The following is an 18,747-nucleotide window of genomic DNA, read 5'->3' as shown; positions in this document are numbered from 1 at the left end:
AACAGACAACCAACCCACTCACTGTGCAGGCAGCGACGGCAGCAGAGAGATTACATCATCTCTCTGCTGCCTGACTGGTATTCTGCTGCCTGACTCTGGGACACAAGAGACCACCTTAGCAGGAAAATGACAGAGCAAGTGACTGTCAATCCGCAATGTGTGGCAGGTGACATGACAATCTGCATCTGGTGACAGGCGATGTGGCAAGTGACAATCTGCATCTGGTGACAGGCGACGTGGCAAGTGACAATCCGCATTTGGTGGCAAGTGACAATCTGCATCTGATAGGCGACGTGGCAAGTGACAATCCGCATTTAGTGGCAGGCGACGTAGCAAGTGACAATCTGCATCTGTTGACAGGCGACGTGGCGAGTGACAATCTGCATCTGGTGACAGGCGATGTGGCAAGTGACAATCCACATTTGGTGGCAGGCGACGTGGCAAGTGACAATTCGCATTTGGTGGCAGGCGACATGGCAAGTGACGATCTGCATCTGACAGGCGACGTGGCAAGTGACAATCCGCATTTGGTGACAGACGATGCAAGTGATAATCTGCATCTGGTGACAGGCGACGTGGCAAGTGACAATCTGCGACATGGCAAGTGACGTGGCAAGTGACAATCTGCATCTGGTGACAGGCGACGTGGCAAGTGACAATCTGCATCTGGTGACAAGTGACGTGGCAAGTGACACACTTGGGGCTCCCACTGATTCTGCATTATGGTGAGTTAAACTATTTAATTTTTTATAACAATGTAATAATAGTAATAATGCGCTTCAATCATCCTGACACCATAACAACTATGGTACCGTGATGATTGAAGCGCCAACACCAGCCATTTCCCCGATAGATTTACCCAAAAAAAAAATATTTTCTGGCAGTGCCCCTCCCGAGACTAAACTCTGGATCTGCCCCTGATGACAGGAAATGTTACGAACGAAAACTACAAAGGAAAAAGCTACGACAGGAAAATCGTTTACAATTGAAAAGCTACGACAGGAAAATCGTTACGAATGAAAGCTACACAGGAAAATGCTATGACAGGAAAATCGCTACAACAGGAAAATCACTAAAATGAAAGCTACATAGGAAAATGCAACGAAAGAAAGCTACACAGGAAAATGCTACGACAGGAAAAACGCTATGACAGAAATGCTATGAACGAAATGCCATGAACAAAAAACTGCGACAGGAATGCTGCGAACAACGACTGATGCTGACAGATTGTAGAAACCCAGCCAGAATCTGAACAGAACTAGTATAACCTCTGTCATACAGTAGTGCACTCAGGGCCCTGCTTGACACCAGAATAAAATTCTCATGCCCAGTTACATGAATCAACTCCCAGCATGCGTCGAACCTCCAGCAACAGACCGGCTGGCTTCTCTGACCCCCTCACCAATGCAAGATAGAAAAATTATGCCCACTGAAAAATAACTCTCCCCCGAAAGATGACACCACTGCCATTCTACAAGCTAACTTTGGTAGCTACCGCCCAACTACCCCTGCTGTGCACATACGGGAATTCCCATGGACGCTGAGTTATAGCATGCCTCCATACCTGGCCCCAGAAATGGAGGCATGCTAAGAGCAGGTGGACCCCCCCGTGACCATACAGACCCCCCCCCCCAAGCAGACCTCTCCCTGCATAAGGGCTGACACCCCCCCTGCTGTGAGGGTGGGTAGATGAATAACTTGTAGGCTCATCATGAATCCAACAAATTATCAAATTATATCTGTTTGACTGGAACATGCATCATGCGGTAAAGTCTGACATGCAAACTGCCCAAATCCTGCTTGATTCTAACAGAATGTGACATCCTCGACACTGATCCACATCATGCGAGGGGTCATGAAAAAAGGCTTTGAAGGTCTCTGAGTGGTCACACTGTACTCCTGTGTCCTGACATGATTAAAGTATATTAGTTCAGGAGAGTGACAAGATACCGAGAGATAGCAGGAGGGGCGGAGACTAGGAGGAGCTGGAGTACAGACGGCTAGAGGGCCGGAGCTCCGCCCCCAGCTGAGAGCCAGAGGATAAAGGCCGCCCCCCCAAAACCGATTCGGGCACAACACTTCTAACGATATCAGAGTGTGTGATGTTCTCTGGCCCCTCCCAAAGTGACTATCCAGGGAAGGATTCCCAACTGACAGCGGAGGAATCAAAGCTGGGGCGGGTAAGACTGAGGTGACATGCTGGCTGGAATGAATGGAGGGGGAGCCTGGCTGCACGGAAAATGACCAGAACTGTCCTCGTTGCGCCCCCTTGCACCAAACGCCTCGCAGCACCATGTGGGAAGCCGACCGCCCCCCCCCCCCCCATGCCAGCATGACTTGCGAGAACGGACACTCTCTCCCTCCGTGAGCACCGGGGAAAAGCAGGCGGGCGGCCCCCTCGATGAAGCCAGATAGAACCTGGAGAAGCAGGCGGCTGTCCCCTCAATAGCAGAGCTGGGGCAGGTAAGACTGAGGTGGCATGCTGGCTGGAATGAATGAAGGGGGAGCCTGGCTGCACAGAATGTGACCGGAACTGTCCCTGTTGCACCAAACGCCTCGCAGCACCATGTGGGAAGCCGACCGCCACCGCCCCCCCCATGCCAGCGTGACTTGGGAGAACGGACCCTCCCCCTCCATGAGCACCTGGGAAAAGCAAGGGGGTGCCCCCCTCGATGAAGCCGGATAGAACCTGGGGAGGCGGGCGGCGGTCCCCTCAATAGTGCCAGATTGAGCACCGGATGCGTGGATGGATGGTTCCCTGCGTGAGCACGGGAGAGGAACTGCTGCCGCTGATCACTGTACTGAGCAATCCGGAAGTGATGTGCGTTGGCCGTGACCCGGAAATGACCTGACGAAGGATCTGATGGAGGAGGGATACATAACCCTCAGACTCCTCCTACAAATCTAAGCTAGCCTGCGGCCAACCTTCAAACTTGTTTTTCCTCAAAAATTGCATTCGAAAAACCACTGCGCATGTACCATTTGACATAAATTGCAAAACCCACTATTTTATTCTTTAGGGCCTTTGCTAAAAATATATATATAATGTTTGTAAGCCTATGCTGTGTGTGAAAATAACTTATTAATTTCACATTTTTGTGAGGAAAAAAAAAAAGTAATTTTCTTTATTTTCTATATAATTTTGGGGAAAAAACACCTTCAAAAAAACTCACCATTCCTCCTAAATACATTGGACTGTCTACTTTCCAAAAGGGGTTATTGGGAGGGCGGTTATTTGTGCGGTCCTGGCATGTTAAGCCTGGCACACACTACTAGTTTTTTTTAATTTTTTCATTTAACCCAGCGGGCTAAACGGAAAGAAAACAAACCTGACCGCTCATGAGGAGCCACTGTATTAATGATCTGATGTTAGCACAGCGATGTCCCCTGCTGTGCTATTGTGTTCTGACACCACCACCAAATACCCCCCATCGGTTTCTTTTGAACTGGCTGATGCCGCTCGAGATTCGGCCTGTGTGTACTAGGCTTTAGGGCCTCAAGAAATTAGATGGTCCCTCAGGTGTGATCAATTTTCAGTGATTGGTACCATAGCTTGTAGACTCACACAGACCAAAGGATATACACTGATTTGGGTCATTTTTTACCAAAGAAATGTAGCGGTATCAATTTTGGTCAAAATCTATGAAGAAAAATTACTTATTTTGCAAAATTTTATAATTAAAACTAAAAAAAAAATGCATTTTTTTCAAAATTGTCAGCCTTTTTTCATTTACAGCACAAAAAAATAAAATCCAGTGGTAATTAAATACCAACAAAATAAAGTTCTATTTGTGTGAAAAAGAGAATAACAATTTCATATGGGTACAGTGTTGCATGACTGAGTAATTGTTATTTAAAGTGTAAGAGCGCTGAAAATGAGCCTGGGCAGGAAGGGGGTGAAAATGTCCAGTACTGAGTTGGTTAAAGCTCCTTTGATAAGGAGATGTGTAGTAATTTCAGAAATCGGGGAGAATTGGCAATGATGTCTGAAAAGTTGATCTCCTTTGTGACAAACACTGATATACCTTATACATATAGGTGTCATTTCACTGCTTATTTTCATTGAGCCTCAACAAACAAAAAGACTTGTGGGCATCGGACCGATGGCGAATAGGTGAGTACTCTTTACTTGAGTCCCAATTTAAACAATAGCCTGACAAAAGGGTTGTCTTTGCGGACTGACCTAAAACTAACCCAAAAATTCTACTTGTGGGCTTAGCCCAATTAAGGAATTTTAATTGTTGGCAAGATCAAACTGCAACGAAAATCCTCAAAATGTATATACAGAGAACAGTGGTCATGGGACTTTATATGAGGCATGTCACTGCAAAGAATGGTAATACAGAAAATATGTAATGTAAAATTCCATTCATTGTACAAACAGAATAAAAGCAGTCTCAAAATACATGCGGTTTTTGGACCTAAAATACATGATTAGTAAAATTAATTCATGATATATTAGATACATGATGATGTTTACATGAGCGATAACATGATAGATATAGGTTGTAAGAATCAGACTGTTTTGACATTCGAGAACTCTACGCGTTTCGTGGATCTGTCCACTTGTCAGGAGTATAATGCCAAAAATATCTAAATATGTGGGTAGTAAACAAGAATAGTATGTTGGTAAAGATTCCCTATATTAAACAAGAAAGGGAAGGTCTTAAAGTGGAGTTCCACCCACTTTTACAACTCTTCAGCATCCCTCACTAAACTGTGCACTGTAAACAAATTGGATATTTTTAATTTTTTTTTTCTCAGCACCTACTGTATATCTGCTGTATTCATTTTTCACTTCCTCCTCCCTGGCCGCGGCCCATCGCATCATTTCCTGTTTGCAATGCCTTCTGGGAAGGGGCGGCAACTTCCTCTGAAACTGCTGTTGCTATGGAAACCTGACCTGAAACCTATTACACTGCTTGTGCTGCACTGAGCATGTGCAAGATCTGAAAGGCTGAGATCCAGGAAGAAATACAGTCTGGCTTCAGATGCCCACACTTAAGATGGCCATGGCCTGCTGTAAGTTTATAAAATAACAAACTGCTGCTATAAACTAACAAAACAGACCTTAGTTTACAGACTAACTTTACCAGAATACATTAAGCTTGTGTATTATAGGGGTATTTTTATTTAAAAAGTATAATTTCGTCCGGAACACCAATTTAAAGAAACAAGGGGTCTAATACATGTCAGCTCAAAGAGTTGGCCCAGCTACTAAGGTGGAAAACAGAGGGTGTTCGATACAGTGTCTGACCAGGGGCTGAGGCAAGGGTATCCCGCCCAAAACAGCCAAGAAACAGGCCAGATTTCCATGATGTGGTCCATGTATGTGGAAATGAGGGGACACATCTAGTCTGCACTACTCTAGAAAATATACAAGTGTATGAACATAATATGGGTATGTGTGGGTAGTATATAGAAAAAGAGAAAGTGTGCTGGTGCCAAGAAATGTGTCAAAACTGCCCATACAGGAAACCATTAGAGTTTGACCAGAGAGTATTAAGGAAGAAGGGAAAGAAATGGATGGAACTACCACCACTGCACATCCACTGCATCAATTTATTCTCCATTTAGTTTGTGTAACAGCTAATTGTTTTAGTCCGGTATTACACCAGCTTTTAGCCCAGCGATGCACGGCAGAACCTCCCCACCTCCTCCCTGCCTGGGGTGTGGGCGGGGAGTGTCCTTCCATGCATCGGCGCCATGCATACACGCCCCGCTCGTCACGTCATATGACGGAGCGATGCGAGGGTGTCTGTCTTTCCATCTGACGCTTGGTGCTGGGCGGTGTGGATTCATGTCTGGCGCTTGCGCTGGATCTGGGACCTGTCCTCCTCGCCCTTCCTCCCTTCAATTGGCATTCAGCATGACACTGGCAGGGGCCCACCCGAGGTCTTGGGTACCTATAACCCAGGCTGGTCAGTACATCACTTTTCATGCTCACTTCACCAGAGAAGCATGTACACCTAAGCTCACATCTGGGAATCACACATGTAAGTTCTTCCTGCAGGATCTTCTGTGACTCTGCTCACTTTTTCTGCATTTTTTTCCCATTTTTGAGCACCCTTTTACCCCTTCTTTCACTGTTATATCGGTGGTTTTGTTATCCCACTGACATACACCTATCCTGGTCTACTTTACCAGTTTTTCTGTGGATGTGCAGTGGTAATAGGTCCATCCATTTCTTTCCCTTCCTTGATACTCTCTGGTCACACTCTCATGGTTTCCTGTATGGGCCGTTTTGACACATTTCTTGACACCAGCACACTTTCTCATTTTCTATATACTACCTACACATACCCATATATTTGTACACTTGTATATTTTCTAAAGTAGTGCGTACTAGATGTGTGTCCTCATTTCCACATACATGTACCTGACACCCTCTGTTCTCCCCTTAGTAGCTGGGCCAACTCTTTGAGCTGACATGTAAGTATTAGACCCCTTGTTTCCCTTGTTTCTTTAAGACCTTCCCTTTCTTGTTTAATATAGGGAGTCTTTGCCAACATACCATTCTTGTTTACTACCCACATTTTTAGATATTTCTTTCTCGTACATCACGGGACACAGAGCCTCAGTAATTACTGATGGGTTATATAGGGTATCACTAGGTGATTGGACACTGGCACACCCTAAACAGGAAGTTCAACCCCCTATATAATCCCTCCCCTTACAGGGGTACCTCAGTTTTTTCGCCAGTGTCTTAGGTGTTGGTCACATGTAAAGATGTGCTGTGCTGTGCTGTGCTGAGCTCCAAAGGGAATATCCTATAATGGGGCAAGCCATGCAAACCGGATCCAAACCGGATCCATCTCAAGGTGTCCTTTTTAGGCCGAATTGGATGGTACCCGGGCCTCGTGTCCGAAGAAATAAGGTCTTATATGTAACGCTTCTCTTTTTAGAGAGCTGGACCCCGCATTTCAGAATTTGGTTTTCTAGCCTTATTCTTGCCAGGGTGCTTTACAGGCCCAGAACTGTGGATCCTCCTTTTCTAGGGGGGCCCCTGTCTCTGAAGGTTTTCCAAACGGAGCCCACCGTGAGAGGTGAAGATTGGGTCTGTATAACAGAACCCTGCAGCTGGATAAGGTAAGGGAGATTCCTCAGAATTTTTTAATTCTAGTAGGTTTCTCCTTTAAGTAAATGTATGCTATACCTATTGTGACCACCGGGGGCTGCCAAGAGCACATACCTTCACATGCTTGATTTGTCTGTCTTAGTGTTCATGCTGCACAGCTCCTCCAGCCGAGCTCCAGGTAGGATGGGATGGGAGGCTCTTCCTCAGGGATATTCCCCCCAAGATTAGGGGGGGCGCGGTGGTCTGAAAGGCGGTAGTATACCGTGCTGCCACCGCCGCCATTACTATTGGCAGATCCCATCATCTGCCGGCCTCTCTCTTTCCTCCTCCACCCCAGCCTCCCCTCCATGCTTGTCCCGGAGGGTCGGCTCGCGCGGGAAAGCGCACGTTTTTGAAAAAACGAGGAGGGAGGCGGGAGGGGTGGTCAGAGGAGGGGGGGCGGAGCGTTAGCGTGACGTCTGGCTTGCCTAGACGCCCACATCGCCAGCTGCACAGGCTATATAAAGCACACTTTTCAGGTGCACTCAGCCTATGGAGGGACACAGAGCTGACGGTCGCATGTAAGGTGGGACACAGGCATTCTCCCAGGCAGCATTTACTGGGCATTGGTAGCAGCGACAGTTGCTGTACTACATCGCTCAGCAGTCAGTGTTTTATTTGTGTGATACCTCCACCTTGTTGCTTTGCACTATGGGTAGAAGAGGTACTAATACCCCAAAAACCAGAGGCTCTAGGGGATCTCCCTCAGGCTCTGAGGACCCCCCTTCTGCAGCGCCTTCCCCCCCTGAAGGACCTGGGATGGCCGGCCAGGGAGAGCCGTCGGGGTCAGGGGCTGCATCTGCTTCTGGCACTTCAGCCCCTGTATATATTACGCAGGAGGTGTTTTCCTCAACCATTAATGGACTAGAGGAAAGATTAATGGCCTTAATCGCATCTTCACTCAGTGGGAGAAAACGCGATAGGTCTTCCTCTGTTACCAGGACCCTCAGGCAGAGGAACTCTGGGGAAAAAGGAGAAGAATCCCTTTCAGAGGATCGGGATGGGACTGATGATTCCTCCTCTGAGGAATCAAGTGGAGAAGGGCCCTCTTCAGCTTCTCAGGATGAGAAGGTGTTAGTACAGATCCTTGCTGGATTGGTCCGCTCCACATTTAAATTTCCTGTATCTGAGTCAGTTAAAGAACCCTCTTCTTCTTCGGGTTCACTGAAGCCTCCTCAAACAACACATGCTTTTCCTGTTCATAATTTACTAGAAAAGCTCATTTATTCTGAGTGGGATCACCCAGATAAACGTTTTTTTCCGCCTAAAAAGTTTTCAACACTTTATCCTATGGAAGAAAAGTTTATAAAGATGTGGGGGATACCGGCTGTTGACTCCTCCGTAAATAAAAGTCTGACTTGTCCTGTAGACAATGCTCAGATGCTCAGGGATCCTGTTGATAAAAAGATGGAATCCCTGTTGAAAAATATTTTCTCCTTAGCGGGTTCAGTAGCTCAACCTGCAGTGGCAGCAATCGGAGTCTGTCAATACTTGAGAGACCATGTTAAGCAGGTCCTCCAAAGTTCTACCTGAACAGCAGGCCCAGGGGTTGGCTAACCTTCCAGCGGCCTTATGTTTTGCTGTTGACGCTATCAGAGATTCTGTCATCCAAACCTCTCGTCTTTGGTGCATATGCGTAGAATCTTATGGTTGAAAAATTGGTCAGCCGAAGCACCATGTAAGAACTTCTGACTGGATTTCCTTTTCATGGTGCAAGGCTACTTGGAGAGGATTTGGACAATTATATCCAAAGGATCTCTAGTGGGAAAAGCACTCTCTTACCTGTTAAGAAAAGGAGTAAGCGTCCCTCTTTCAAACGGGCTCTTTCCCCAGTGCCAGGAGCATCAGCCTCCAGGCAGTCACAATGGCCTCCTCCGTCAGGTCAAGAAATAAATTTCAGAGTCGACCCCAGGGACACAAGAAGTCCTGGGGGAAGAAGCCTACTAGACAAGACGCTAAAGCCTCTTTATGAAGGAGCGCCCCCACTCGCTTGGGTGGGGGGAAGACTGCTACAGTTCTCAAAGCTCTGGCAGGAGGATTTCCAGGACAGATGGGTATTCTCCACGGTAACTCTAGGTTACAAACTGGAGTTCCAAGAATTCCCCTCTCTTCGTTTCCTCAGTTCAAATGTCCCCAGAGATCCAGAGAAAAAGCAGTCGCTCCTTCTAGCATTGGAGCGACTATTGTCGCAAAAAGTCATTGTGGTGGTTCCCACGGAAGAACAAGGATTGGGATTTTATTCCAATCTTTTTACAGTTCAAAAACCAAATGGAGATGTCAGACCCATCCTGGATCTAAAGGACCTAAATCGATTCCTAAGGATTCGATCTTTTCGCATGGAATCAATCCGGTCAGTAGTCTCCATCCTACAGGGAGGAGAATTTCTGGCATCAATAGACATCAGGGATGCGTATCTGCATGTACCCATTTTTCCTGCTCATCAAAAGTACTTGCGCTTCGAAATAGAAGGAAGCCATTTTCAGTTTGTGGCCCTGCCTTTTGGGCTAGCCACTGCACCTCGAGTGTTTACAAAGATCTTGGCTCCTCCTCTGGCCAGATTAAGGGCTCAAGGTATAACTGTCATAGCATACCTAGACGACCTGCTCTTGACCGGTCGGTAGCCTATTTGAGCGGGAACTTGATGACCACAGTCAACTACCTGGAACACCTAGGTTGGATTCTCAACCTAGAAAAATCTTTCTTAAAACCAGTAAGAAGACTAGAGTACTTGGGCCTGGTCATAGATACAAGCCAAGAGAAGGTATTTTTACCTCAGGCAAAGATCAGTGCCTTAAGAGAGCTGATTCAGGTAGTCAGGACCAAAAAGGGTCCTTCTGTCCGTCTTTGTATGAGGCTGCTGGGAAAGATGTGGCTTCATTCGAAGCAGTTCCCTATGCTCAGTTTCACTCAAGACTGCTGCAACACAGTATCCTGTCTGCTTGGAACAGGAAGGTACAGGCATTAGATTTTCCGATGCACCTGTCTCGTGCAGTACGTCAGAGCCTCAGTTGGTGGTTAATACCCAAAAACCTGCAGAAAGGGAAATCCTTTTTACCGGTTACCTGGACGGTGGTAACATCGGATGCCAGTCTTTCGGGTTGGGGAGCAGTTCTGGAACAGTCTGCGGTCCAGGGGGAATGGTCCAAAATCGAGAAGACCTCACCCATCAACATTCTGGAGATCCGTGTGGCATATCTAGCCCTAAGGGCCTGGACTCTCAGGCTACAGGGTTGCCCTGTCAGGATCCAGTCCGACAATGCCACAGCAGTGGCCTATATCAATCATCAGGGAGGCACCAGTCGTGCAGCTCAGAGAGAGGTGAATCAGATTTTAGTCTGGGCAGAAAAGCATGTGCCATGCATATTGGCAGTTTTCATTCCAGGGATAGAGAACTGGCAGGCGGACTATTTGAGTCGCCAACGGTTAGTCCCGGGGGAATGGTCTCTTCACCCCGATGTCTTTTGGGCCATATGCCAAAGATGGGGGAGGGGATACCAGATGTAGATCTCTTTGCGTCCAGGATCAACAACAAGGTCGACAAGTTTGTGGCAAGAACAAGGGATCCTCTTGCATACGGGACAGATGCGTTGGTGATTCCGTGGCATCAGTTCTCACTGATTTATGCTTTTCCTCCTATTATGCTACTGCCACGGCTCCTTCGCAGGATCCGGCAGGGAAAGAAGTCGGTACTTCTGGTGGCTCCAGCGTGGCCCAGAAGAGCTTGGTATGCAGAGATAGTAAGAATGACAGTGGGTTCCCCGTGGACCCTACCGTTACGTCCAGACCTATTATCTCAAGGTCCAGTATTCCACCCTGCCTTACAAACACTAAATTTGACGGTTTGGCTGTTGAGATCCACGTTCTGAGGAGTCGTGGGCTTTCAGGTCCTGTGATCTCTTCTTTAATCAATGCTAGGAGTGATTTATCATAGAGTTTGGAGGACTTATGTATCCTGGTGTGAAGCCAGGGGTTGGCATCCCAGAAGATATGTCATTGGTAGAATTCTTGACTTTCTACAAACAGGATTAGAGATGAAGCTGGCCTTGAGTACCATCAAGGGCCAGGTCTCGGCCTTATCAGTGTTATTTCAGCGTCCACTTGCTTCTCATTCCTTGGTCCGAAGCTTTATGCAAGGGGTGAGGCGTCTTAATCCTCCAGTTAAAGCACCCCTAAACCCCTGGGACTTGAATTTGGTTCTGTCGGTTTTACAGAAACAACCTTTTGAGCCCATACGTCAGATTCCCTTGGTCTTATTGACAAGGAAGTTAATTTTCCTGGTAGCCATTTCTTCTGCTAGAAGAATATCATAGTTAGCAGCCCTTTCCTGTAAAGAGCCTTATTTGATCATGCATAACGATTGAGTGGTATTGCGCCCTCTTCCTAGCTTTCTACCGCAGGTGGTTTCAGATTTCCATCTAAACCAAGATATTGTTCTGCCTTCCTTTTTTCCAGATCCCTGTTCCTCGGAAGAAAGGTCACTACATTCTTTGGATGTAGTAAGGGCAGTCAGGACCTATCTGGAAGCAACTGCTCACCTTCACAAAACGGATGTTTTGTTCATACTACCAGAAGGTCCCAATAGAGGGCAGGCAGCGTCAAGGTCTACCCTTTCAAAATGGATTCGACAAATGATTATTCAGGCTTACGGTTTGAAACAAAAAATTCCACCTTTTCAGGTGAAGGCACACTCCACAAGGGCGATTAGTGCCTTTTGGGCGGTGCGTCACCGGGCCTCTATGGCTCAAATCTGTAAGGCCGCAACCTGGTCTTCAGTCCATACATTCACCAGAATTTATCAGGTGGATGTGGGAAGGCATGAGGATATCGCCTTTGGGTGTAGTGTGCTGCAGGCAGCAGTACGAGGTCCTCAGGTCTGATTACACCCCACGTGTGTGGTCCCCTCCCCTCAAATAGCATTGCTCTGGGACGTCCCATCAGTAATTACTGAGGCTCTGTGTCCCGTGATGTACGAGAAAGAAAATAGGATTTTTTATAACAGCTTACCTGTAAAATCCTTTTCTTTTGATGTACATCACGGGACACAGAGGTCCCGCCCCTCTTCTAATACACTTATATTGCTTTGCTACAAAACTGAGGTACCCCTGTAAGGGGAGGGATTATATAGGGGGTTAAACTTCCTGTTTAGGGTGTGCCAGTGTCCAATCACTTAGTGATACCCTATATAACCCATCAGTAATTACTGAGGCTCTGTGTCCCGTGATGTACATCAAAAGAAAAGGATTTTACAGGTAAGCTGTTATAAAAAATCCTGTTTTTTGGCACTATACTCCTGACGAGTGGACAGATCCACGAAACGCGTAGAGTTCTCGAATGTCAAAACAGTCTGATTCTTACAACCTATATTTATCATGTTATCACTCATGTAAACATCATCATGTATGTATCATTCATTTATTTTACCAATCGCGTTTTATGTCAGCTTTTTATGGCCTTTTTTGGCTTGATTTATAAAAACGCATTATGTATTTTGGGACTGCTTTTATTCTGTTTGTACAATAAAGAAAATTTTTACTTTATGTATTTTCTGTATTACCATTCTTTAAAGTGGCATGCCTCATATAAAGTCGCATGACCATTGTTCTCTGTATATACATGTATAATAGGGACGGAGGCCTGTCATGGTGGTTGTGTCAGGTCACATTGGTTTTTATGTGCAACATGCTCAAAATGGACAGATGGGCTGGCAACTCTTCTGAGGTTCGATATTCTTCAGTCAGGTGTGCGTGCCTTACCGTTGCCTTTACTGAACTTAAGGCCCAACCCCTTCACACCATGCCCTTTTAGCCATTCACAAAGGAGCTACTTTAACCTTATCTGTGTTAATGTTACTGAGTCATGCTTCTATCCATCAGTCCCTTTCACTAGTATCAATTAGCTTTCAATGTGAAGGCTGAATAAACACCTACTAGGTGTTTCTTTGGCATGATCTGTGTAGACCAGTGGTTCTCAACTCTATCCTCAGGTACCCCCAACAGGCCATGTTTTTTGAATTTCTCTTGGATAAAATAGCTGTCCAAAATACCAAGCCATTGACTCTGATTTAAAGCACCTGAGCAAGATGAAGGAAAACCTGCAAATGTGGCCTGTTGGGGGGTACTTGAGGACAAGGTTGAGAACCACTGGTGTAGACCTCCAGCTGCAGGCAAAATGGATATCTAAACCTTGCATGAGCACTGGTTTTCTCACCTGCCAGCTCCTTAATTTAAACAGGTCCTATGGTGAGATTTTATTGATGAGTCACTGTGGAACTTGACTCGAGTAAGGCCTTGTTGACACTGGCAATGACATACGTGTGTTTTATATGCATTTACAGGACAATGCATATAATGATTTTAAATGGTATAATTCACACTGTGAGTATATTCACGTTAGCTGTGCTTATAGCAAATCAAATTGTCTGTGTCCAAGGGAAAGTTAGATACTCTAAGCACGTTGTAAAGGAGTGTAAAGGCATTAAAGTATATTTAAACGCAGGAGAACCTTATCTAGTACACCTAAACATTTCTGTACTTAAATAAACTAAACGCAGGAGGCTATTGTAAACCTGGGTACTCCAATATTGAAAGTCATCCGGTTCAGCAGGATCTGGCTGAATTTTGGCACTTGTGTAACGCCCTCTGTTCAACAGAAGCTGATCAATTAGACTGACTTCTGTTCAAAGGATCTCCTGGAAAGCCAGCATTTGATCAGCCATTGGAGGCTGCAACACTGCTCTGTGTGTTTTGGTGGGACAGATTGCTTGCTGTCAGAATACAGTAGAGCAGCAGGGGAGATCCTGCATCCACATCGTTTGTGGGGATTTGTGAGGGTTTGTTTTTTTTATTCAACCAACTGGCTGAACAAAAGAAACTGCCTAAATGTAGTATAACTGGTTTTAAAATAGGTGTAGCTGTTGGGGTGGTCCTGGATATCCTTCTGAGCACTTTAAACAACTCAATTTTGGGTAGTTTTCACTTCACTTGCCTTACTTGAAAATCTACATTTTAACATTTGTTGTCTTAGGCTATGTTTCCACTATTGCATCCCCAAAGTCGTGCGATTTACACTGCGATATTGCTATGCGATTTGTGTGTCAATGTCATGCGACCGGTGAAAGCCATGTAAGAACAAGTCGCACCGAAGTAGGAACAATGTAGTGCAAGAACCTTTTTTGGAGTCGCTGTGACTTGAGTCGCTCCAGTTAGAACAGGGACCATTGAAATACATGGGTTTTGACTTGTCATGTGACTTCACATGTGTCAAGTCGCACAACTCGCAGTAGTGGAAACAGAGCCTTAAAGGGGAATTCAAGTGTATGATGGTATTGTTGGTTTCACAAGAAAGTGCCAAAAACTACTGCTGCGTAATGTTAATGTAAAGCAACTCGCATGGTAAAGAGATATAAGATAAATTGCACACAAAGAACCCATTAGTATTATCTACTTTTTCCAGCTCTGTCCATCAGTATCAGAGGTATTCTAATGCACTAAAAGTTGCTCTAAGGAAGAATTTGACATTTACACTATCTCACAAAAGTGAGTACACCCCTCACATTTTTGTAAATATTTTATTCTATCTTTTCATGTGACAACACTGAAGAAATTACACTTTGATATAATGTAAAGTAGTGAGTGTACAGCTTGTATAACAGTGTAAATTTGCTGTCCCCTCAAAATAACTCAACATACAGCCATTAATGTCTAAACTGCTGGCAACAAAAGTGAGTACATCCCTAAGTTAAAATGTCCAAATTGGGCCCATTTAGCCTTTTTCCCTCCCTGGTGTCATGTGACTCGTTAGTGTTACAAGGTCTCAGGTGTGAATGGGGAGCAGTTGTGGTAAATTTGGTCTCTCATACTGGTTACTAGAAATTCAACATGGTACCTCATTGCAAAGAACTCTATGAGGATCTGAAAAAAGAATTGTTGCTCTACATAAAGATGGCCTAGGCCAGTGATGGTGAACCTTGGCACCCCAGATGTTTTGGAACTACATTTCCCATGATGTTCAACTACACTGCAGAGTGGATGAGCATCATTGGAAATGTAGTTCCAAAACATCTGGGGTGCCAAGGTTCACCATCACTGGCCTAGGCTATAAGAAGATTGCCAAGACCCTGAAACTGAGCTGCAGCACGATGGCCAAGACCATACAGCGCTTTAACAGGACAGGTTCCACTCAGAACAGGCCTCGCCATGGTCGACCAAAGAAGTTGAGTGCACGTGCTCAGCGTCTTATCCAGAGGAAATAGACGTACGAGTGCTGCCAGCATTGCTGCAGAGGTTGAAGGGGTGGGGAGTCAGCCTGTCAGTGCTCAGACCATACACCGCACACTGCATCAAATTGGTCTGCATGGCTGTTGGCCCAAAAGGAAGCCTCTTCTAAAGATGATGCACAAGAAAGCCCACAAACAGTTTGCTGAAGACAAGCAGGCTAAGGACATGGATTACTGGAACCATGTCCTGTGGTCTGATGAGACCAAGATAAACGTATTTGGTTCAGATGGTGACAAGCGTGTGTGGTGGCAACCAGGTGAGGAGTGATAATAATAATAATGATAAGTACACAAAAATATAGTGATATTAGAGAAGGGTTAACAAAAAAGTCCAAAACAATGTGTCATAAGCTGGGTTCAAAATCCAAAAGTGCAATCTTCCATCACCAGTGATATTGAAACACCAAAACAAATGTGCGTTTACCAGAGGCAAGCAAGAAAGAGCTTGCGGCTTAAACCCAGCCAGGGCCTTTCTAGGAAGTATCAGATAATAAGCTCCCGGGGAACACTGATCCAGGATCATTAAGCAATCAATAGGTGGAAGGAACCCTCCGGTACCAAGACATCTTTTATCAACTCAATCTGGTCTGGTCACGTGATTTAGCAGTTCCAACTCCCCTGTGTGTACCCCCGAAGAAGCTGCTGGTTAGGATGTTAGGCTATGTCCTCTATTTTCTGCCACAACCTCAGCCCTTCTAACACACTCAAAGCTCTCTTGAATGGCTCATTCCAACAGGTCTGGAGTGCTCGTATCCCAGTGCGCAGAAAGATTCGCACTGGGATACGAGCACTCCAGGCCTGTTGGAATGAAGCATTGTAGAAAGGCCCTGGCTGGGTTTAAGCCACAAGCTCTTTCTTGCTTGCCTCTGGTAAGCGCGCATTTGTTTTGGTGTTTCAATATCACTGGTGATGGAAGATTGCACTTTTGGATTTTGAACCCAGCTTATGACACATTGTTTTGGACTTTTTTGTTAGCCCTTCTCTAATATCACTATATTTATCACTAACTATGTGACAATCACATTTTAGATTATCATCTTTTAGCGCAGCTATTGTTTATCTACTTACTGTGCATATGTTCTGTATTTCATGTTAGCTGCTGCTTCACACATCTTTTGTTTGATTTTTTGTTTCGTTTTGTTTATTTTGAGCGCGGTATTGACACCTTTTTTCATATACTCACTTTTGTTGCCAGAGGTTTAGACATTAATGGCTGTGTGTTGAGTTTTTTTGAGGGGACAGCAAATTTACAGTGTTATACAAGCTGTACACTCACTACTTTACATTGTAGCAAAGTGTCATTTCTTCAGTGTTGTCACATGAAAAGATAGAATAAAATATATACAAAAATGTGAGGGGTGTACTCACTTTTGTTATGTTTGAGTCTGAGATGCTCTGTGTGTTCGGTAAGCTTTTCTGTGCTGATAAACTATTGGAATGATGGCAGAAAAGATTTGGATCTGGTGAGCTTCCAGGAACAGTAGAAGGATCAGCAATAATACAGATCTTAGAACATTCAGTTATAAAGATGACCAAGAAGGGATTTGATAAATATACAGTGGACTGGATCGTATGGAAAGATGTGCACAGTGCTAATGGGAATCATATTTTAGTTTACTGTAGTCAGATCAGCTAAGAGGTATGCTCCTATTTACTTTGAGTTGTTGCACTTTACACATCATTGTCCTTTTCTTTACTAAATATCTTTTGTAAAACACATTTATTTTCAAAATAGCTACTAGGTTTATTTATTATTGCAAAGCATGGCAAGTAATCACAATATATCCTTTTCTGGTTTAAAAACAAAAAACTATTTCCTATAGTTTTTATCAAGTCTGTAATTGTCCAGCCTTTTTGTAGCGCACAAAATATACCATACTACTATTCTTAATAAAAATGACTTGTACACATGGTTGCTGGTTTGAATCCCAACCATGACACTACCTGCCTGGAGTTTGCATGTTCTCCCTGTGCCCGCGTGGGTTTCCTCCGGGTACGCTGGTTTACCTCCCACACTCCAAAGACATGCTGGTAGCTTAATTGGCTTCTGTCTAAATTGGCCCTAGTATACGAATGTGAGTTAGGGACCATAGATTGTAAGCTCCTTGAGGGTAGGGACCGATGTGAATGTACAATGTATATGTAAAGTGCTACGTAAATTGATGGCACTTTGAATAATACTTGTCTCCTTTTTTTTCTTCTCTTGCTTCCTTTAGTAAACTGTTTGGAATTATTTCAGTTATTGTTTTTTTGTTTGTTTTTTTGCATGCAGTGAACAGGCCTATCATCCCCATAATCAAAATTTCAATTGTAATATTATAGGACTAAAGCTGACCATGCACATTCAAATTTGGCTGTACAACTTTCTATGAATTTACCACCAACTAGCGCAAGGTCCTGTGTGAGTAGCTACAAACCTAATGGATTGTTTAGGTAGACCTTCATAGTTAAACAGGTTTTTCCCCCTCTTTACCTTGTGATTCTGGCAGTAACACATTCCTTTCTTTGAGTAACAATGCTCACTTGCTGTATTTATATAGAAGCTGCATTGGGACCCTAGGATAACACTATAGAACACCTCCCCTCCCCTCCCCTCCAAACAGACTGGAGTGGCATTTTAGTTCTCCAAGGAGAGATACAGTACCTTGAAAAAGTATTCATACCCCTTGAAACTTTCCACATTTTGTCATGTTACAACCAAAAACGTAAATGTATTTTACATGATAGACCAAAACAAAGTGGCACATAATTGTGAAGTGGAAGGAAAATGATAAATATTTTTAATTTTTTTTTTTACAAATATCTGAAAAGTGTGACATACATTTGTATTCAATCCCTTTACTCTGATGCCCCTAACTAAAACCTAGTGGAACCAATTGCCTTCAGAAGTCACCTAATTAGTAAATAGAGTCCACCTGTGTGTAATTTAATGTCAGGAAAAATACAACTGTTCTGGGAAGCCCTCAGAGGTTTGTTGGAGAACCTTAGTGAACAAACAGCATCATTGAAGGCCAAGGAACACACCTGACAGGGCAGGGATAAAGTTGTGGAGAAGTTTAAAGCAGAGTTAGGTTATAAAAAAAAAATCTTACTTTACTGAAATGTAAGGTACTCCAAAATTTTGTACTACGGAATACTTTTGTGTTCCTTGTAATACTTTGAATAAACTTTTATTTGGCTAAAAAGAATGTATACTTTCATACACCTGCCCAAAACCAGATCCTAAAGATAGCTTTTTTTTTTACACTTTAGAATTCATAAATGTATTTGTGCCTAGAGTTTAATATACCATGAATGGTACCTTGTCACTGCTCCCCCAGCATGATTTGATAAGTCCTTTGTACAACTTTTCCCT

The sequence above is a fragment of the Aquarana catesbeiana genome, linkage group LG05, assembly GCF_042186555.1.
Source record: "Aquarana catesbeiana isolate 2022-GZ linkage group LG05, ASM4218655v1, whole genome shotgun sequence".
NCBI classification, from domain to species: Eukaryota; Metazoa; Chordata; class Amphibia; order Anura; family Ranidae; genus Aquarana; species Aquarana catesbeiana.
Note: the sequence above shows the minus strand (reverse complement) of the source record.